Below are 7476 nucleotides of genomic sequence, written 5' to 3' on the forward strand. Positions count from 1 at the left end.
CGGTTGCAACCGAACTGAAAACTGTTTCCCCTGCGTTGATCGTCACATGAGTGGTACGCAAGCATGCTTGGTTAGGGGGACGTGTAGCGTAAAAACAAAGCAGTGGTAAACAGCTGCGAATGCAGCATAAGTCGAGCATAAATTGAACAAGAAACTGGAAGCACAAAGCGGAATCAAAGAAAAACAGAGAGATAAATGCTACGATACTCTCAGTACAGCTCTGCTCGGCGATTGAGAGCGAGAGAATAAAAGGAAATGGAAGGGATGCCAAATAAAAAAAAAAATTATTTATGCCAGTCACACAGAACAGACGTTCAACAGGTTAAAGACCTAAATGAAATGGCGACGGAAACGAAATGGTAAGGTAAGTAGAATCGTCGCGATCTAATATAGTCGTGATTTATTAGTTGGGCCACACCCCCTGATGAACTAGTTGGACCAACTGACAGATGTTAAAAACTCTTCAAAGAAGCAGTCTAAATGTATCTGTATACATCTACAATTTAGGCACAGACAAACAGACGTAACAGCTAGAAGAAAATTCTCAAAAAATCATCGACCACGGTATACTAGCGACATCTGTTGAACACATTGCACAAAATGGGTTTCTGGCAACTGTTGATACTGGCAACACGTCTCATTGAGCTACAGTAGGAGCTACGGACTGTCAGGTCGACGGGGCTATCTCGGTGACAGCCGGAAATACAACAGCAGACGGGTGTGAGGAATTACTAGGTTTGTTCCAGTACCAGGAGAAACTGGAAGTACTCCGGAGCAAACAGGGAGAAAAACGTTCCTGTATTATCTTCTTCCCTTTTTCTTCTTTTGGTAGCAAACCGGAGTGAAAAGGAGCAAGAATTTTTTGCTCCGGAGCAACAGGGAGTAACTTCCGTGTACTGGAACAAACCTACTGTCACTTTGATTTCATCACCAGCGCAGAACAAACGTGTCAGCTAGGAAAATCTTAAAATTATATTATTAAAACTAATGTTCTTACTCTAACTTATAAACTAAATGGAAAAAAACGTTATTGCTATCGGTTTGGTTTATAGGAAAATGTATTATTGAAATTTGTAAGTTCCTAAATTGAATTTAATGTAAACCTAACCTAACTTAAACATGCAGAAATAGTACGGATAAAGAAGCTAAAACTAATTGTTCCATAAAACTACACGGATAAACTGATTTGTAAGTAACACATAAAATGAAACAACAATGAAATTAACACGAAAATAAAATTTACAGCTAAAGCTACAGTTACAACAGACAACTACTGTCGTTGTATTCTTGCTCGAAACAAATCGGACCTATCAGAGTTTCTCGCTCTCAACGTTTGGGAACAAACTTTAGAAATCATTGCAGTAAAACAGATATGCAATCGACACCGGAGATGCCAACCGACAAACCTAGTCACAACCCGCCTACACCTGATGACGATCGACTAGATTGCTTCCGTTGTAAGCGCCCCAACGGTGTGGAAAGTATGGTGCAATGTGACAACTGTCAAACGTGGTGGCACTTCTCTTGTGCCGGGGTCTCGGATTCGGTTGCGAACCGTTCATCATGGTCCTGCTCGAAATGTCATGGCGATGACTCACTAAGTGTTGCCTCCATTTCTCGCGCATCTCACAACTCTGATGGTACGAGAAAATCCAACAGGGTGAATTTGCAGCTTGAGAAGCTGGAAGAGCTCCATGAACTACAAAAAAGGTTTGTCGAAGAAAAATACAAGCTGCTTGAGTCCCAGCTGGATTTGGAAGACGACAACGCAAGTGGAGGAAGCAAATGCAGTCGATCAGTAAGCGAGAGAGCATTGCCAAGGTTGTGAATTGGGTAAAAAACAGTGCAGAGCAAACAAAAGCCTTCCAAAATCCAAGCACGACGATGGAAGGTCCTTCATCATTGCCGCCAGTACCCAACAAGGACGATCGAAATGCTACGACCATAGAGAATCAACAGTGTCCCATCGAGCATCGTGATTTGCTCAACCAGCAAGCAACACAGCAACCACCGAGCGTTATTCCAGCAACAGGTGGGGATACAGAGACGGGTCTTAAGCAAAATGAAATTTTTCGACCCGGCATTCTCAACAGAATCACAGGTACTCTGCCATTGGCAAGATCAACGCCAACGCATGTACTGCTTCCCGGACCGGTACCAACTGCAACGCAAGTTCCTCTACATGGACCAGCAACATTTCTTGTCCCGCCAGGTCAGCCTTATTATCCTGTGACTGGACATTTTCATGAACCAGCAACATTGCCCGTGCCACAAGGTAAGCCAGACTATTATACTCTTCCTGGATCTGTTCCCGGACCAGGAACATTTCCCGTACCACCCAGTGAGCCGAAAAATTATCCTCTACCTGCAAATATACCACCAAATAATGATATCAATCTACAACATCTGTTGAAGCAATTTGGTAGCATTGCCTTATCGCCATCGCAAGCACCAATGCTTTATACAAATATAGCCTGTTTTGCCCCCTCGCACTCGCAGTTAGCCGCTAGGCAAGTCATGCCGCGCGATTTACCAATCTTTTCGGGAAATCCCGCTGATTGGCCGGTATTCATAAGCAGTTTCATGAATTCTACACTAGCTTGTGGGTATTCCAGTGCCGAAAACTTATGCCGTCTTCAACGGTGTCTAAAAGGCGCAGCATACGAAGCTGTGCAAAGCCGATTGCTTCTTCCAGAATCGGTGCCTCAAATTTTGGAAACGCTGCATATGCTTTATGGAAGGCCAGATTTGCTAATATCAGCCCTACTAGAAAAGGTACGTTCTGCCCCTGCTCCGAAAGCCGATAAATTCCAATCAATTATCGATTTCGGGATGTCCATCCAAAGTCTCTGCGATCATTTGGTAGCAGCGGGACAAACCGCGCACCTATCAAACCCTTCCCTTCTCGCGGAACTTGTCGCGAAACTCCCTCCACATCTTCAAATGGAATGGGGAACGTACCTTCAGGCATTTCCGGAAGTTAATCTCAATACATTCGGAAGCTTCATGTCCAGCGTAGTAAAATCAGTGAGTCAAGTGACAGTGTATGCAAGCAGCCATGGAAAGTCTAGTTTCGTCGAGAAGAACAGAGCAAAACCCAAAGGAAATGTCAACGCTCACTTGAGTGTTTCGGAATCCAATACCGCTGCCAGCTCGTTAGCTAATTCGGATGACGGGAAACCATGTCCTGCTTGTAAGCACATGGGTCACCGTATTCAGGAGTGTCGAACGTTCAAATCGCTTTCCGTCGATGGGCGCTGGAAATGTGTGCAGTCCGGTGGGCTGTGTCTAAATTGTCTGAACTCCCACGGAAGAAGAAGCTGTAGGAAAGTTAGTTTCTGCGGAACGAACGGTTGCCAGTTCCGTCATCATCCGCTCCTACATTCGTCTCGCAGCAATAACGAGACGACTTCACAGGCAGTTGTAAATATCGTGTCTAGAGTGAATACCGCGGAAAACTACACGCTCCGTGTGGATGAACGGTCGTTACTCTTTAAGATTCTGCCAGTGACGTTGCACGGACCCAAAGGGAAGGTGGAAACCTTTGCATTTCTGGATAACGGGTCATCGCTAACCCTAGTCGAGGACAGTTTAGTCGAGCAACTAGGTGTTTGTGGAATAAAGAAGCCGTTGTGTTTGCTGTGGACAGCGAATGTAACAAGAGTGGAGAAAGACTCTAAACAGCTTTCGTTAGTTGTTTCAGCAGCTGGGGGAAGGAAGTATTCATTAGAGGGAGTGCAAACTGTGAAGGAGCTGTCCCTACCCATACAAACACTGTCATTCGGGCATCTAACTGAGCGGTATGCTTATCTGAAGGGACTTCCAGTTACGAGTTATGCAAATGCGGTCCCGAAGATACTGATAGGAGTCAACAATTTGAGTTTGATGGTCTCACTGAAGATAAAGCAAGGACTTAAACGTGAACCAGTAGCTGTGAAAACTAGACTGGGCTGGTGCATCTACGGAGGTGAGGGAGCCAGTGGTCAGCAATCTTCAGTCAACTGCCATGCTTGCGGCTGCGCATCAGATCAAGCTCTTCATGAGTTGGTCAAGGATTTTTTCACCAAGGAGGACGTCGGAATGCAACTAATCACTCCGCTACTTTCGGACCAAGAAAAGCGCGCTTCTCGGATACTGGAAGAAACGACAGTTCGTGTCGGTGCCCGGTATGAAACTGGTCTTTTGTGGAAGCATGACCACATAGAGCTTCCCGATAGCTACAACATGGCTCTTCGACGACTTGAATGCTTGGAACGAAAAATGAGCCGTAATCCAGAGTTGAAGCAAGCTTTACACAAACAAATAGAGGATTACCAACAGAAGGGTTATGCACATCGAGCAACCGTAGACGAGCTAGGCGGTGCAGATTTGTGACGTGTCTGGTATTTACCACTCGGAGTAGAAGTGAACCCACGGAAGCCGGGCAAGGTTCGGCTGATTTGGGACGCCAAAGCTACTGTAAACGGAATATCTCTCAATTCAGCCTTACTGACAGGTCCAGATCAACTCACGTCTCTTCCAGGCGTTCTAGTTCGTTTTAGACAATTTAATGTGGCCGTTTCAGCCGACCTAAAGGAGATGTTTCACCAGATCTTCATACGTAAGGCAGATCGCCACTCGCAGCGGTTCCTTTTCCGGGAGAATCCGAGAGATGCCCCGGATATTTATCTAATGAACGTTGCGATATTCGGCTCAACTTGCTCTCCAGCATCGGCTCAATATGTCAAAAACAAGAACGCTAACGAATTTAAGGAGCTGTACCCTCGAGCAGTGAACGGAATAGTTCAGAATCATTACGTAGATGATTCTATAGAGAGTTACGAAAGTGTAGAAGAGGCGATAAAGGTGTCCGCTGAAATGCGTTCAATTCATAAGCATGGTGGATTTGAGTTACGGAATTGGCTGTCGAATAGTAACCAAGTCTTGATCGGTTTGGGAGAACCATTGCCTCAACGTAATAAGAAATTTACACCAGATAAGACGAGTGACTATGATCGTGTCCTTGGAATGCTGTGGTCAACTCATGAGGACGTCTTCAGTTTTTCAATTGAGATGAAGCAAGAAATTGAAGCGCTGATCCGTAGCAATGAGCGACCCACGAAAAGACAGATGTTAAGGTGTTTGATGTCTCTTTTCGATCCGTTAGGTCTATTAGGCCTTTTCTTAGTACATGGCAAGATCCTATTGCAAGAAGTGTGGAGAGCAGGAATTCAATGGGATGAAAAAGTGAACGACGATCTACATAGAAGATGGATAAATTGGACGAATCTGTTCGAAGACGTTCGCAATCTTAAAATCCCTCGCTGTTATTTCCCAAACGCAAGCAGTATACGTTATAAGGATCTTCAACTCCATATTTTCGTCGACGCAAGCGAGTCTGCGTATTGTGCCACGGCATACTTTCGTACACTGAACTCTGCAGGTATGCCTGAAATTGTGTTGGTCGCGGCGAAGACTAAGGTAGCCCCCCTGAAGACGCAGTCTATCCCACGCTTAGAGTTACAGGCCGCAGTTCTTGGGGCACGGCTGAAGCAGTTTGTCGAAGAAAACCACACTGTGCCTATCACGAAAAGGGTTCTGTGGACTGATTCGGCTACTGTGCTTTCCTGGCTCCGAGCCGACCATCGTAGATATAAACAGTTCGTTGCTTGCAGAATAGGAGAATTGCTGACATTAACGGATGTGGAAAACTGGCGTTGGGTTCCCTCAAAGCAGAATCCGGCTGATATTGCGACCAAGTGGGGAAAAGGTCCCAACGTGGTTACAAATAGCGTTTGGTTCACGGGTCCTGTATTTCTACTGCTTACGGAAACTGAATGGCCGAAGCAAGTGACTCGCTCGTCACCGACAGAAGAAGAGCTCCGTCCTTGCTATTCTCACAAGTCAGTAAAATTTCCAACACGAATCGTGGAGCTCGAACGCTTTTCGCAATTAAATAGAGCTATTCGAGCCGTCGCTAACGTTTATCGTTTCGTCGAAATCCTGAAGCAGCGTACCAGCGGTCAGAAACCATCGGCAGGCCCGCTGACGTCTGAGGAACTACAGAAGGCTGAGCGCCACCTTATTCGAGAATCACAGTGGCAAAGCTTTCCGGACGAGATGGTGGTGTTGTCCCGCTACAAGCTAAAGCCGGTGGATGAGCAGATTTCTATTGGGAAAAGCAGCAATATTTATCAGTTATGTCCAACCTTGGACGAAAACGGCATTCTTCGCGTTGATGGTAGGATCGGAGAAGCTCCAAACTTGAAGAATGAGGTGAAGTTCCCAGTCATCCTCCCGAACAAGCATCCGTTTACTGTTCTGTTAGTTGATAGCTACCACCGAAGGTACAGTAGGGTGACCATATGTCCTGGTTTCCCAGGACATGTCCAGGTTTTGCATCGACTGTCCTGGTGTCCTGGGAAGTCGAAGAATATGCTTTATTTGTCCTGGTTTTTCTCCTGTAAGCCTAATATATCGCAGTTACGACCGACCGGAATCATAGCTGCAACGTATACTCATCCTCAATCGGAATGCGACAAACAAAACTCAATACAGTGGAATCTGCCACTGATACCTTCTGATGGTTTCTTTTAATCTCTCAAGAGTGTCTCGTCAACATCGATGAAACAATGGTTACCAGCGCTTCTTTTCGGCTTAATTCGTCTTTCAATCCGGGATCCGAAGAATTCCCTTTGGTACCTCTGAAAAGACACATCGATGTTTTGGTGTTTCTGCTTATACTTGAGTTCTCTTGCTAGTGGTTTTTTTCGTCTTACTGGAAACCCATTCCATAAAAAGAAAAATAGAAACTATAGTAGTATAATTTCATTGAGCACTCTCTCGAGCTGGGGATAATGGAATTATTATAGGGTCGATACCAGTGCCTATTCAGTCGCTCTGCTTGTTAACAGTGCAGTGAATCAAACGAACGTTTCTACCTGTAGTATGCTGTCTATATATACCGTGCCAGTACTATAAACAAGCAATGCAATCGAAAAATAAAAGTCGTCCAAAGCCAGTGTGAATACTAAAGCACCGTTACATGTACGATGTACAATGTACGATGTACATTTCAAGATGTTCGAAACTCAACAGCATATTTGCAAATGCAGTTTAGACTAACGGAAGTCGTCGTTATACAAGCCCAACCACACTCGTTACTGATAACGTTTAAAACTTTAGCCATAACGCTATGGAAGACAACATGCAATACGTCGTTGAGCATGATAATGTTAGGACCACGATACCCGTTTATATTGACAATGATTAGATTGATATGCGTCTGCGCGATCTACACCTGGGTACTATCAATAAATTTATTACCATCATGTCGGAATACGTAACGGTGGAATCCTTTAAGTTTGCCTAGAGAAATTTGAGAATGTGAGTGACGGAACCTATTCCTGAACTTTCAATTCAAAGCAAAAAGCGTGACCAAATCTCAAATCACGCTGTGCCCGTATGAAGGACAGACTCCTGCGTGCCCTACGTTGT

Source organism: Topomyia yanbarensis, chromosome 3 (assembly GCF_030247195.1).
Source record: "Topomyia yanbarensis strain Yona2022 chromosome 3, ASM3024719v1, whole genome shotgun sequence".
Classification (NCBI taxonomy): domain Eukaryota; kingdom Metazoa; phylum Arthropoda; class Insecta; order Diptera; family Culicidae; genus Topomyia; species Topomyia yanbarensis.